The sequence below is a fragment of the Podarcis tiliguerta genome (genome assembly GCF_965153285.1).
Source record: "Podarcis tiliguerta genome assembly, chromosome: 6".
Taxonomy (NCBI): Eukaryota; Metazoa; Chordata; class Lepidosauria; order Squamata; family Lacertidae; genus Podarcis; species Podarcis tiliguerta.
Genome location: NC_139539.1, coordinates 69334205 through 69346927, shown reverse-complemented (window position 1 = coordinate 69346927; position 12723 = coordinate 69334205). Strand labels below are relative to the sequence as shown.

At 43.0% G+C, this 12723-nt stretch overlaps 1 long non-coding RNA gene across 1 annotated transcript; it reads right to left on the bottom strand.

Moving 5' to 3' along the window:
- Positions 1-241: 241 nt before the first annotated feature.
- On the bottom strand, positions 242-12354 carry LOC310679625. The gene is made up of 3 exons (XR_014512415.1): positions 11995-12354; positions 3882-4058; positions 242-3405 (listed from the first exon to the last, which is right to left on the bottom strand). It is a non-coding gene; the product is annotated as an uncharacterized lncRNA (long non-coding RNA).
- Between the last annotated feature and the right edge of the window lie 369 nt (positions 12355-12723).

The window sequence follows — 12723 nt, the reverse complement described above, 5'->3', positions numbered from 1 at the left end:
AATCTTAGGCGCAGTACTGCGCCCAGAGATCAGAAACGGCTCGCACTAATGAAATTCCCTGTGGCAAAATGCGCCTAGAATAGTGGGAGTTTCAAACACTGAGAGGGACCCTACTGCACTAGCAGAAGTCATTGCATTGGCTTCTACTAGTGGCGTTAGTTAGTTGAATCCTGCCTGTTCACCAGAGAGGTGCATAACAGCTCAGTTTGTATTAGAGTTCACAAAGATCAAACTCTTCAAACTAGAAGCATTTATTTCTGTTTATTTACAAGATTCCTTCCTTACCATTCTGAAACTTACACGCCACTCAATATGGCTTAAAATCCCATTCACAATTAATCAATAACATACAAGAAAAGGGGGGCATGGCAGGCAAGATGGATAAAAACGTTATCGAACAAATCCTTATTTAGGTTAACTAAACATTCTCACTAACCGTCAGAAAAAAAGAGAGGGGCATTTGAATCTCAACAGGCAAGGTGTCCCATAATCCAGGTACAACTATGGAAACAACCCCTTCTCTGGATCCATTAAGTGAGAATGAGCAGTGGTAAAGAATGATGGGACTTGCAGTCCAGAAACATCAGAACTGCCCTTGGTTTGGAGAAGGGAGCAGTTTTGGAAGGGTAAAACTTAAGATGGCAGGATGGGAACAGAGGAGAGGGAGTTGCTTCACAACTGAGAGGGTTAGCTTGTAATCAGAGGAAATTATTTTATCAGGGAAATGAATTCCTTTTAGTTCTTTCCACCCCCAAATTGTATCTTTGTGGGCCTATTTGCATGCAATTTAGCAGACACTCTGGAGGGGTTAGTTTGCCTAAAATTCCATCCACTTCTGTCAAAAGGAAACAAGCTACAGCTGTGTGTTGTTTTATTTGCCAATAGTGAATGGGAGGTGGGGGGAAAGTGGACTTGAAGAGAGCTATCAGGTTTCCTCTTGATCTTATCTTCTGTAGGAGAAGCATACATGTCTCTTTCAGGCATTCCTCATTGGATTTGGTTTCCTATTCTTTCTCTTCAATAGCCCAGATTTCAGAAATGAAGATGCTATTGTGCAGCTCCATTGCATTTCAACAGAGCTTGTGCAGAAGTTCATCCCGGTGGGGATCGTGTCCTGAGCTAACCCATTTAACAACATGCAAGGGTAAAAGCTCTTCTCCGGTGTTGCCCAGGGGACCCCCTGATTGCTATCAAGACTCATGGAACAGGCTCAAGAGTATGTTTCTCGTCATGAGAAGCACAAACATTTTGAAAGCCTTTTTCTTTGCAATGCCGAAAAGCCTTCAAACAATGTTAACGTGGCACGATAATCATACTGACAATGGTTTGTAATAGTTTGCCAAAGTTTTTGTGTAACATAAACTAGGAATCCATATTGCTCATGTAACCCTGTGCCAGGATTCTTTTGTCTTTCAAGTGTCAACTCGCATCACATTGCAGTAAACTTGTGTTAATTGATACATTATGGACTTGGAGGTTTTTCTCCTTAAAAAACACACACAAAAACCTTCATTAGCTTCGCTGAGGAAACCATGCCTCTCCTCTACCTATAAAAAGAATGCAAAAAGACATGTTCTCAATGAATAGGGCATATATTTTTTTTAATTGCTGGTTTACACTTAACTGTCAAAAGGAAAATTGCAAATGCCCCAAGATCTTCATCCAGGTGCTTGTGGCCAGTCTCATAACAAAATTTTCTAGGTGGAGGGGCAAGGAAATGGGAAGCTGACACCCAGCCAATACACACCTGCATAACATTCTCATCCACTGAAATTTTCAAAGGGGCCGGGGGGGGGCATTGAGAGAGGCTATGGGGAAGGAAGTTCCTTGTATTAAAGACTACATAATTAGGATTCAGGAACACCAAAATGGTGCCCAACTGTATCCAAACTGAGACAAAAACCTGCTCCTTGACCTCAGGAGCTCTCATGAAAAAATTGGGAATGCTATGTCAAAATGTGTCCGAATTCTTAGAGAACAGACAAAGAATTCTGCCAGTTTCCAAAATAGAAAAAGGACAGCTCCTGCCCTCAAGTTTACCATCTGAAAGTCAAGGCACAAAAGGAAAGGGGGGTGGGAGGGAGGAGGAAAAAGGGGAAGTTGGAATTACTGTGACTAGCAGCTGGAATGAAAGGATTCAAGGAGTTCAAAGTTACAGATCTCTTAGATGAGCCAATGAAGAGATAAGAGATGAAGAAGAAGAAGAAGAGTTTGGATTGGATATCCCGCTTTATCACTGCCCTAGGGAGTCTCAAAGCGGCTAACATTCTCCTTTCCCTTCCTCCCCCACAACAAACACTCTGTGAGGTGAGTGAGGCTGAGAGACTTCAGAGAAGTGTGACTAGCCCAAGGTCACCCAGCAGCTGCATGTGGAGGAGCGGAGACATGAACCCGGTTCCCCAGATTACGAGTCTACTGCTCTTAACCACTACACCACTACCCATCACTCCTTGGTGGAATGACTGCTGGTAGACAACAGCAAAAGAAAAAACACTTTCCAAATATTAAGAGTTCAATAATGTTATAGCACACAGATGCAATAAAAAGGGTAAGTAATGCATTAATGGGAGCGCATAATGCTTCTCGTCTCACATTTTCTCAGACCTATTCCAATTAAGAATACTGTACGTGTGTAATCCTGCAAAGATTTCTCAATTGCCTCGTATTTAAAATGGAAACAAGGGGTTTAGTTTTAATGGAAGACACTGGGCCATTTCCACTTGGTCCTCCCATTTGAGTTGATAGTGGGGAGGCCACCTGGGTGGGTCTGCTGGGGTTAACAGCTGAAATCTGCTTTGTTCCAAGAAGAAGCTTTTAACCTAATGGGCCCTGCCGCCCATGTTGCTTCAGCACGATGGTGTCAGAAGTGGTGAGAGCATAAGAAGACATCTGCCTGGCACGTGCTTCCATGGGCTCCTCCAGGGAACACCAATTCTTCCACACATTTCTGGAGCACTCAAGGGTTTTCCTCACTCCCCTGTGTCTGGTTTATAATGGTACAATTGGGTGAATGACATCAGAACCCATATCAGCAGAGGCCCTCGTAGAAAGAAAGTTAAGACACTTCTAAGGGATTTCCCCCACCTTTCAATGTTTTTAGCCAATGAGTGAAATCAGAGCTGTGATTGATGAGTGATTTCTTTGGACACCAGCCTATAGGAATCCCTGGGGCTCCAAAGAGCTTTCTACTTCCCTTTAGTGCTCTATTCTTTCGTGCTTCTCATTTTTTTCAGTCCTTGGGATCTCTGCAGTTTGTCCTTCATTGTGGGCCTATTCAATTATGCATTCTCAACATCTGATGACCTCTGCATCGTGGTCACCTGTTTGCATAGATGAGCCATCACAGATCAACCGATCTCCATCCCATTGTGCAGTTTGTTGGGTGGAATCAGTGTACACATCCAGCTGTGGGAAGAGGGGGGGGGGAACCTGATGAGAGAAGCCAGATAAACTGAACCAGCTTCATCCCTAAGTAAAAAGTCATGATGGGCTGCCTATGGCTTCCCTTTGAGAACCCTCACATACATCCTTGGAGGTAACTTTTGGAAGCTGAGACCCTGGGTTCATTCCCTTGCTGGTCCCAACCATCTAATGCCAGCCTTGATGGAATAAGTCAGGACAATGCCTTTATATAGATCCCGAGTCACCAGCTGTGCTTTATGGTCATATAAGAGTCCGCTGATTCCCAGGAGTTACTACAGGAGCAAAATGCTATTCCGAGAAGTGTAGCTCACCGGTTAGGCTTCTCTCGTGACAGCAAACTACCGCTCTAATTTTCATTTGTTCTGTCCCAGTCTCCTAACAGATTGCATTTCTCCCCGTCTCCTTCCTTCACTCTCTATCGCCCTGTTATTATTCTTTCCCTTTAAAGCGATTAATACCTTTCAAGAAATGGACTTGTGTGCTGATTCAACTTTTCTGAGTGCTAATATATGGAGTCCACAGTACGGAGAACCTGCCGCATCCTGATGGGACCTGATGTACAGCTGCAGTTATCTCCAGTTCCTGCCGTTTGTGGGGCCTCATACTTATCACGCCGCACTTGGTGCAAGGAGGCGCTGTGAAGTGAATGAAATCAATTGTTAAAAGAGTTAAAGGACCTGCAATTTCAGATTAATCCTCCCTGTTAACAATGCTTGTGATGCTAGAAAGTCAACACACAAGGCCTGCTCTCCAGGGGAGGCAGGACTGGATATTCTCTGACATTTCTCTGATGAAAATATCCAGCGCTTTCTTTTTCCTAGGAAAAGAGGTGCTGGAACTTGTCACGAACACCTCCCTTATTCTCTTAGAATGGCAACAGCGCCAACCTGAGAGGTGCCGGAACTGAGTTCCGGTGAGTTCTGCCAGAAGCAAAGCCCTGAGGGCATCCAATTCCATACCCTCCAACATTTCTCTGATGCAAATAGGGTTGTCCTACCATACGCTCCAACATCTCTCCAATGAAAACAGGGACATGCTAAGGAAAAGAGGGACATTCCGGGATCAAATCAGAAATCGGGACAGCTTCTGTGAATCTGGGGCTGTCCCTGGAAAATAGGGGTGCATGGAGGGTGTGGGAATGTGGTAACTGGTGGGATATATGTGTTTGTTTGTGTGTGTTGAGTGGGGAGGGTTGTTGTCAGTAGCAGGTAAAGTATTCAACAAACCGAATGTTTTCAGACAGAGGCCCATCAGAGGATATCACAATAAAACCATAAATGTAAGAATTTATAGTGGACAGGAGCAGAGAGAGCGGTGTTCCTGCTAGGGCAGCAATGGGGTGAGGCAGGGAGGTGGTGGCTTTTGGCACACTGGCAGAGCCAATCTGGCACTTCTGCCACTGTGCCTGATCTGCCCCAACCTTGCCACTGACCTGCCTCACCACCCCAGTATTAGGCAGAGATGCTGCTGCCAGGAGGCCAGCGGGTCTGCAGTGAAACCCCTTTCCAGCTGGTCACTACAGTGGTATCTTGGGTTACAGATGCTTCAGGTTACAGATGCTTCGGGTTACAGACTCCGCTAACCCAGAAATAGTACCTCGGGTTAAGAACTTTGCTTCAGGATGAGAACAGAAATCACACGGTGGCAGCGAGGCAGCAGCGGGAGGCCCCATTAGCTAAAGTGGTACCTCAGGTTAAGAACAGTTTCAGGTTAAGAACGGACCTCCAGAACGAATTAAGTTCTTAACTCGAGGTACCACTGTACTGAGAATGGATTACAGTATATAATGAGATTTAAAAGATTCCCGAGAAACCCAAAGCTTTTCTTTTAGGAATTCTAGATAATGATGCACCAAAAGAGTTGGTTAGCTTATTCATGTATATAACGACAGCAGCAAAAATACTGTATGCCCAAAGATGGAAAGAAGAGGAGGTTCCAACAAATGAAGAATGGCTTTCGAAAACGATGGAGTATGCGGAACTGGCGAGATTAACAGCAAAGATTAGAGACTGAAATGATGGGGGGGGGATCCTTGAGGACTGGGGACTTTTTATTGATTATCTAAATAACTATTGTAGTGAGATGAAAACGCAAGCAGGATTTGAAATACGAGAAACACCATTAATTATTAAGATAAAACGTTTAAAATGGATGTATTGAATATTAAGTGTGAAATATGTGCAGTGTTTAAGGAATGGGGGATGGAGTGTCAATGGATAAAGTAATTTCTGTAAAAAAAAAAATTAAAACATCAATAAATAAGTTTTTTAAAAAAAATAAAAATAAAAATGGATTACACTCTGGCGCAGAAATCACTCTTCCAAGAGGCAAAACTGATGCATCCCACATTTAGGCCTGCTGCAGGTGTGATGCCAGTCTGTCTCTTAAATGGACATTGGAACTGTTTTGCAAACCATGGCGAACGAAGGAAATCCTGATAAGCATGAATTGTAACTAGGGTCCATGGAGACATATTGCCATATCGAGGACTGGCTGGAGATGTTTTGTTGCCTGGGACAAATGGAAAGATTGCCCCTTCATCCATTCCCCACCCCCAAAAAAATTCCATGAGGAAAAGATGACTGGCCTGGCCTTTGAATCTCCCTTCAACACTGGTGACAGGATAGCACCCTCTCGTACATCTGTAGGTGACTAGCAGAGGAGCCAGCTTCTCAAGAGGATTGCGGGGTCCATTGGCTACCCTGCTATACCTAGTGAAATCTGGCAATAGCAGGCAGGAAGAGGGTGTGACTGTAAAGGGTCAGAGAGCTCACAGTCCCCTCTCAGTGGTTCATATATTAGCAGCAATGCATTTGGACCAGACCTATTTGTGAGAAAGAAGCAGCTGCACTTATTTTCTTATTGTCCCACATTATGCATTTAAAAGTCTCTCAATAAGATCTTTGTGTAGGTGGTGGAGGAGGGGGGAGCAGGATTTTAGATCGTATCTGTCAATGAAATCTACCCAATATGCACCAGCTATCATTCTTTGTCGCCAAATGTACATATGCAATTACCTTTTAGAGATTTTTGTCGTCTATTAGCATGACGATTGTCAATTCGTGTTTTTTTTTAGGTTGTGCAAAAATAATGTTTATGTAAAAGGAGAAAATCTCTAATCATACACATAACATTAACCCAGACATTTATGCTGCTATTACAATACATCTGAGATGTGTTAAATTTCCATTTTTGTATATACTTGGGGAAGTGCTTTTGCACTCACACTCCTCACAGATCCACAAATACAATAATCTGGGATAAATACAATCTGAACTCTCATTCTGTTGTTGTGAGGAAATGTTTAACAGTGCTCAATATGCCTACAGCTGCTTCTAAGGAAGTTTATAAAGAGGGAAAATGGTGTAGCATCTTTAGTTTTCTTTCTTCTCCTAACATGGGCTCAACCTCTTGGGTTGATAACTTTTTTTGTACATTTTTTTTTTGGGGGGGGGGATTTAATACATATACATAAATGTGAGGGTTGACCTTTTCTTTTCTGAATGAGTCTCTTTCTGCTGCGGTCCAGAATTACTTCATGCCGTCTGGGCGTCTGTCTGGTATATTGCTTCTATAATATGGTGACAAAGAACAGTCTCAGGCTCCGTTTCTTTCTCGTTTTCCTCAGACTCCTCCATCTTTGTGACAGAAGCAGCTTGACTGAAACTTCGTGAAAGGTACTGTTTGGAAATATACACATAAACAAAGTGCAAACTGACAAGAAAGAGACAACAACTTCTCAAACCCTCCAAGTGTCCCTATTTTCCAGGGACAGTCCCGGTTTTACAGAAGCCATCCCAGTTTCTGATTACTTCTCAAAATGACCTGCTTTTCCTCAGGACATCCTTATTTTCATTAGAGAAATGTTGGTGGGTATGGAGTTATGTGACCCCCCCCCCATAGCCAAGGAGATTTTTAATGTTTAATGTTTTATTATGGTTTTTATATATGTTGGAAGCCTCCCGGAGTGGCTTGGGCAACACAGTCAGATGCATGGGGTACAAATAATGAAATAGTAATATATATATATATATATATATGCAGGTTTTGGTGTCCTCGGGTGTCTTCCCGTGTAAAAGTTGGGGTGTCTAGGCGACGTTTCGACGAGGTCTCACTCGTCATCTTCAGGCTGGTGCTTTCGGCTTCTTGTTACTGGAACAGAGCAGGATCTCAGTGTTTGAGTTCCTATAAATACTGTTGAGGAGGTGTGGTGTATAGCCTCCAATGTTCTGGGCAGAGAGGAGGTTCCCAGGCTAGTGTGCCTTTTCTTCTTTTGTTCCTTAATTACTTGAGGGATATCTTGAGTGATTTCTTGAGTGATTTCCTGAATCCCACTTAGGTGGGTCATTAGGTGTGGATTAGTTGCTAAAGCCTTCGTGTCTTGAACTCTTGAACTTTGTGAAGAGTTTTTCTGAGAAGATGGCTGTACTGCACTTGGTTGTGTTCTGGCTTGGCTTCGTGTATAGGGGCGAGCTGTGGTTTTGTGGCCTGTGCCAGCCAGATCTGTGTAGGGATTGCAGGGGGGTGCAGCATCCGGAGGTGCCACCCCCCTGCACCCCCCTGCAATCCCTACACAGATCTGGCTGGCACAGGCCACAAAACCACAGCTCGCCCCTATACACGAAGCCAAGCCAGAACACAACCAAGTGCAGTACAGCCATCTTCTCAGAAAAACTCTTCACAAAGTTCAAGAGTTCAAGACACGAAGGCTTTAGCAACTAATCCACACCTAATGACCCACCTAAGTGGGATTCAGGAAATCACTCAAGAAATCACTCAAGATATCCCTCAAGTAATTAAGGAACAAAAGAAGAAAAGGCACACTAGCCTGGGAACCTCCTCTCTGCCCAGAACATTGGAGGCTATACACCACACCTCCTCAACAGTATTTATAGGAACTCAAACACTGAGATCCTGCTCTGTTCCAGTAACAAGAAGCCGAAAGCACCAGCCTGAAGATGACGAGTGAGACCTCGTCGAAACGTCGCCTAGACACCCCAACTTTTACACGGGAAGACACCCGAGGACACCAAAACCTGCATTCCTGTACCCGTGAAAATCTACGAAAGCAAATATATATATATATATATATATATATATATACACACACACACACATACACAGGACGTCCTTATTTTCATTGGAGAAATGTTGGAGGGTATGAGAACATAATAAGAGCCCGCTGGATCAGACCCATGAGATCCATCCCGTTCTCACAGTGACCAGATGCCTGTGGGAAACTGTCGATCAGGACTTGAGCACAAGAGCTCTGGGCCCTCCTGTTGTTTCCAGCAACTGGTATTCAGAAGGTAACCTCTGACTGTCGGCTGATGAGATAAATTTGCTCCCCCATGATAACATGACAGCAACAATCACAGATAACAATGACTCTCAAAGTGAACCATTCACAGTGGGAACAGGTGTTAAACAGAGTTGTGTTATTGCCCCAACTCTATTTATTATTTTCGTTGCCATGATCCTACACATTGTCGAAGGGAAACTCCCCCTGGGGTAGAAATCATATATCAAACAGATGGAAAGCTCTTTAACTTGAGTAGACTGAAAGCAAAGAATAAGGTTACCATAACTTCCATCATAGAGCTTCAATATGCTGATGACAACATAGTGTGTGCACACTCAGAGGATGATCTCCAAACCATCCTGAATATCTTTGCTCAACATCCAAAAAAACCAAAGGACTGCATCAACAAGCACAAAACAACCCTGCTACAGTGCCACAAATCCAACTCAATAGTATATAGTTGGAAAGCGTTGAACACTTCTCCTACCTAGCCAGTTACCTTTCCACAAGGACCGACATTGATGCTGAAATCCAGCATTGCCTGAGCTTAGCAAGTGCAGCTTTCTCCCAATTGAAGGGCAGAGTGTTTGGGGACCAGGACAATTGCAGGGCACCAAAATGCTTGTTTACAAAGTTATTGTACTAACAACTTTACTGTATGCCTGTGAAACATGGACCACTTATAAACACCATCTCCAGCTCCTTGAAATATTCCATCAATGGTGTCTCTAAAAAATGTTACATATCACTTGGGAAGACACGCAAACTATTACCAGTGTACTGGAAGAAGCAAAGATCACCCATGTTGAAGCAATAATTCTTCAGCATCAACTTTGTTGGACTGGTCATGGTGTTCAAATGCCTGATTATCGTCTTCCAAAGTAAATACTCTATTCCAAACTTAAAAATGGAAAGTGTAATGCTGGTGGTCAACAAAAGAGGTTTAAAGACTTTCTCAAGGCAATTCTGAAAAAAGTAGTATAAACACCAACAATTGGGAAACTGACCTGTGAGTGCTCCAGTTGAAGAACAGCCTTTATCAAAGGTGTCATGGACTTTGAAGGCACTTGAACTCAGGACGAAAGGGAGAGGCATGCTAAGAGTAAAGCGCATTTGGCAAACCCTCGCCATGATCAACTCCTGCCCGGAAACCTATGTCCCCACTGTGGAAGGACATGTGGATCCAGAATTGGCCTCCACAGACTCACTGTTAAAACCGTGTTCATAGAAGCCAGTCTTAGTTTTCTATGAGTGATCGCCAAAGAAGAAGAGGCCTCTGACTGTGGAGGCAGACCATAGCCATCATGGCTAGTAGTCACTGGTAGCTTTCTCCTCCGTGAATTTGTCCAATCTGTGCACTCAGAGGCAACAAGCTGATGATTCTAACCTTTGCTGCTTTACAGGGGTGCTTGTTTTCTTATCCTTCTCTCTAAAAAATACACCTTTTCTGTTTCTGCCTGACAATGCTGCTTATAAGCCCAGGTAATAAAACCTTCTGTTTACTGTAATGCGGATGCTTCCTAATTTCAAAATGTATTTATGATTTATTCCTATTTTCTCAGCTGGCATAAAAGCCCTAAGATATACTTGACTCCCATTGGGCACAGCAACTTGCATTTCCCTCCACCCCTCCCTCTCTAGCTGACACTGGGTATATTTGTAATTATTGTTTTTCATAAAATGAAGTCATTTATGCTTTAGAGTTTCATAAACATAACAAGCTGTACAATTTTATGTGTTAAATTATTATGCACAATACATTTCATGTTCAAGAAGTCATAAAGTTAAGTAGAGGTTTGATAAGTATTGCATATATTTCACACACACACACCCCACATTTCTGCTTATTCCCCCTCCAACAACAGAAAAACACATTTTCCCTACAATATTTTCAAACATTTTAGTCTTTCCATAAACCCCCATCAGCTAGACTGGTAGGGAAGTGGAACGGGAGTAAATTCTATATGTGGCACAAGCACACAACACAGATCCATACAGCACAGTGTCCGTAGATACGCAACACTGCAAAATTGCATCAGATATGAGATATCATTGTTGTCTCCACTGCCATGGGAGTCTTCAGAACAGCGCAGTTGTGATCAACACCCATTCACTTACGTAGGAGGAAATTAGTCTTTCTGACTGGTGTATAGTTATTTTGTCAAACATTCGCAAATGGGGACATTAACATTTCAAAGGAGGCAACATGGATCTGCTCCCATCCCAGTGCCAAAGTGGACAGGCAAATCTATCAATTTTAGTTTCTAATTTTTCCAATCTTATGTTCAGTTTCTCCACATTTTCACATCAGTTTGAAATTATTTTTAATAGTCCAAATGAAAATTCATCAATTTTACAGCAAATTTCTCCGAATATACACATTTGGGTTTGCAATTTTGCTTAATGCACACATTTTTGCAAAGGAATTTTCCATAATAGCATGTGTTACTACTGTGTGTTATTTTCACTAAATGTATGCATTATTTTTTTTGCACAATTTATCCTAGTGTTGCATTTTTGTACTTGGCTAGAGGCTGGCACTACAAAATTTCAAAGCGCAGCTGTGTTTTGATTCATGTATTGTTTCTGAAAGTGAAAATTTGGTAGGTTCGGCTTTAAATGCAGACAGAATAAAACTTATTCCCCACCACTCATTTTTATATTACAGTTTACTAGTTCCATAGTACTCAGTGAGAGCCCAAGAGAATGGAGTCTGTCTACAGGGGTCCAGAACTATCATGGGCACTACAGAATGATCATTTCACAGAAATTAGTGATGCTCAGAACCCCCACCCAACAATGGGCAACCAAACTAAGGCCCCCAAATAAATAAAACACAGACAAAAAGGGACCCACCCCAAAAATGATAGGTGTCCCTCCCTGGAAACAACAACAAAAGCACTCCAAACCCTTCAAAATTTAAAAAAAACTAGAGGAGGCAGGGGGTACCAATATTCCCTTGGGTGCCACACTTGGAACCCCAGATCTACATAGTTCTACCTTGGTGTTGGTCACACCAGAGCATGACAAAGAGATGGAAGGCTTTGAAACAGGCACTCTTCAGACCGTAAATGATTTCTCACATTGTTGTCTAAGACCAGAAAGAACGAATTGGAACAAATGAGGGAAATTGCCACGAGATGCATCATACTTCCTTCCGGACACCTCCAGTAAAAGTGTTTAGAACTTGGCTCTTTTGAAAGGAGAATGTTACCACGTTTTGCAGGTAAGATGCTGCCATCTCCCAAAAAGAAAAGAGGTGCTCTGACCTTGTGGTGTGCTGACAGTACCCAAAATAGCTGCTGATCCAGGTGGTCCTGGAGGATGAAAGCTGACTTCCAGTCCAAAGGACATGCTGTGTGCCTGGTGCAGAGGCTGGTTAGAGGACACAATCAATCAGCTTAGCTGGTAATAGTGGATTCCTGCTGAGATAAAAAAAATATATGGGGGAATCAGATAAAAGCATATTTTAAAACTGCTGTGTTTGAGACAGCATAGTTAGGCCTCGGATTTTTAAAACCACAGTGGCTGCAAAGGGAGGTGTCCCCCCACTTTTTTGCTTCGAAAGAGGGCTGCCCTTTTAAGTAGGGGAATGTGGGTGACATTTCTGGCATGGCAGTCTGACCTGAGAAGTTTGCATTGGCACCCTCTGGGTTGTAACTGGACTCTGCATAAACAAAGCACTTCAGTTTCCAAGGCTGCCATACCTTGAAGTTCATAAACATCAACATTCATCACCCTCCCTGCGCACACCCAAATGAAAAGAATCTGTATATGCGGGCATGCTTATAAGTGGGTGTGCGTGTGTGATCACCAGCACAATCTTGAAAAGCAAAAATGAAAAGTGCTCTCCTCCTTGCAAACATGATTAAGCACCACACAGCACATAAATCCAGGTAATGGAAAATGTTCAGCAACAACAAATCTTAATGAACTGGGAATGTTTACTCCAGATCCAGCCAGCCCTCCTAAGAAATGATACCCGCTTTGGAACAAAC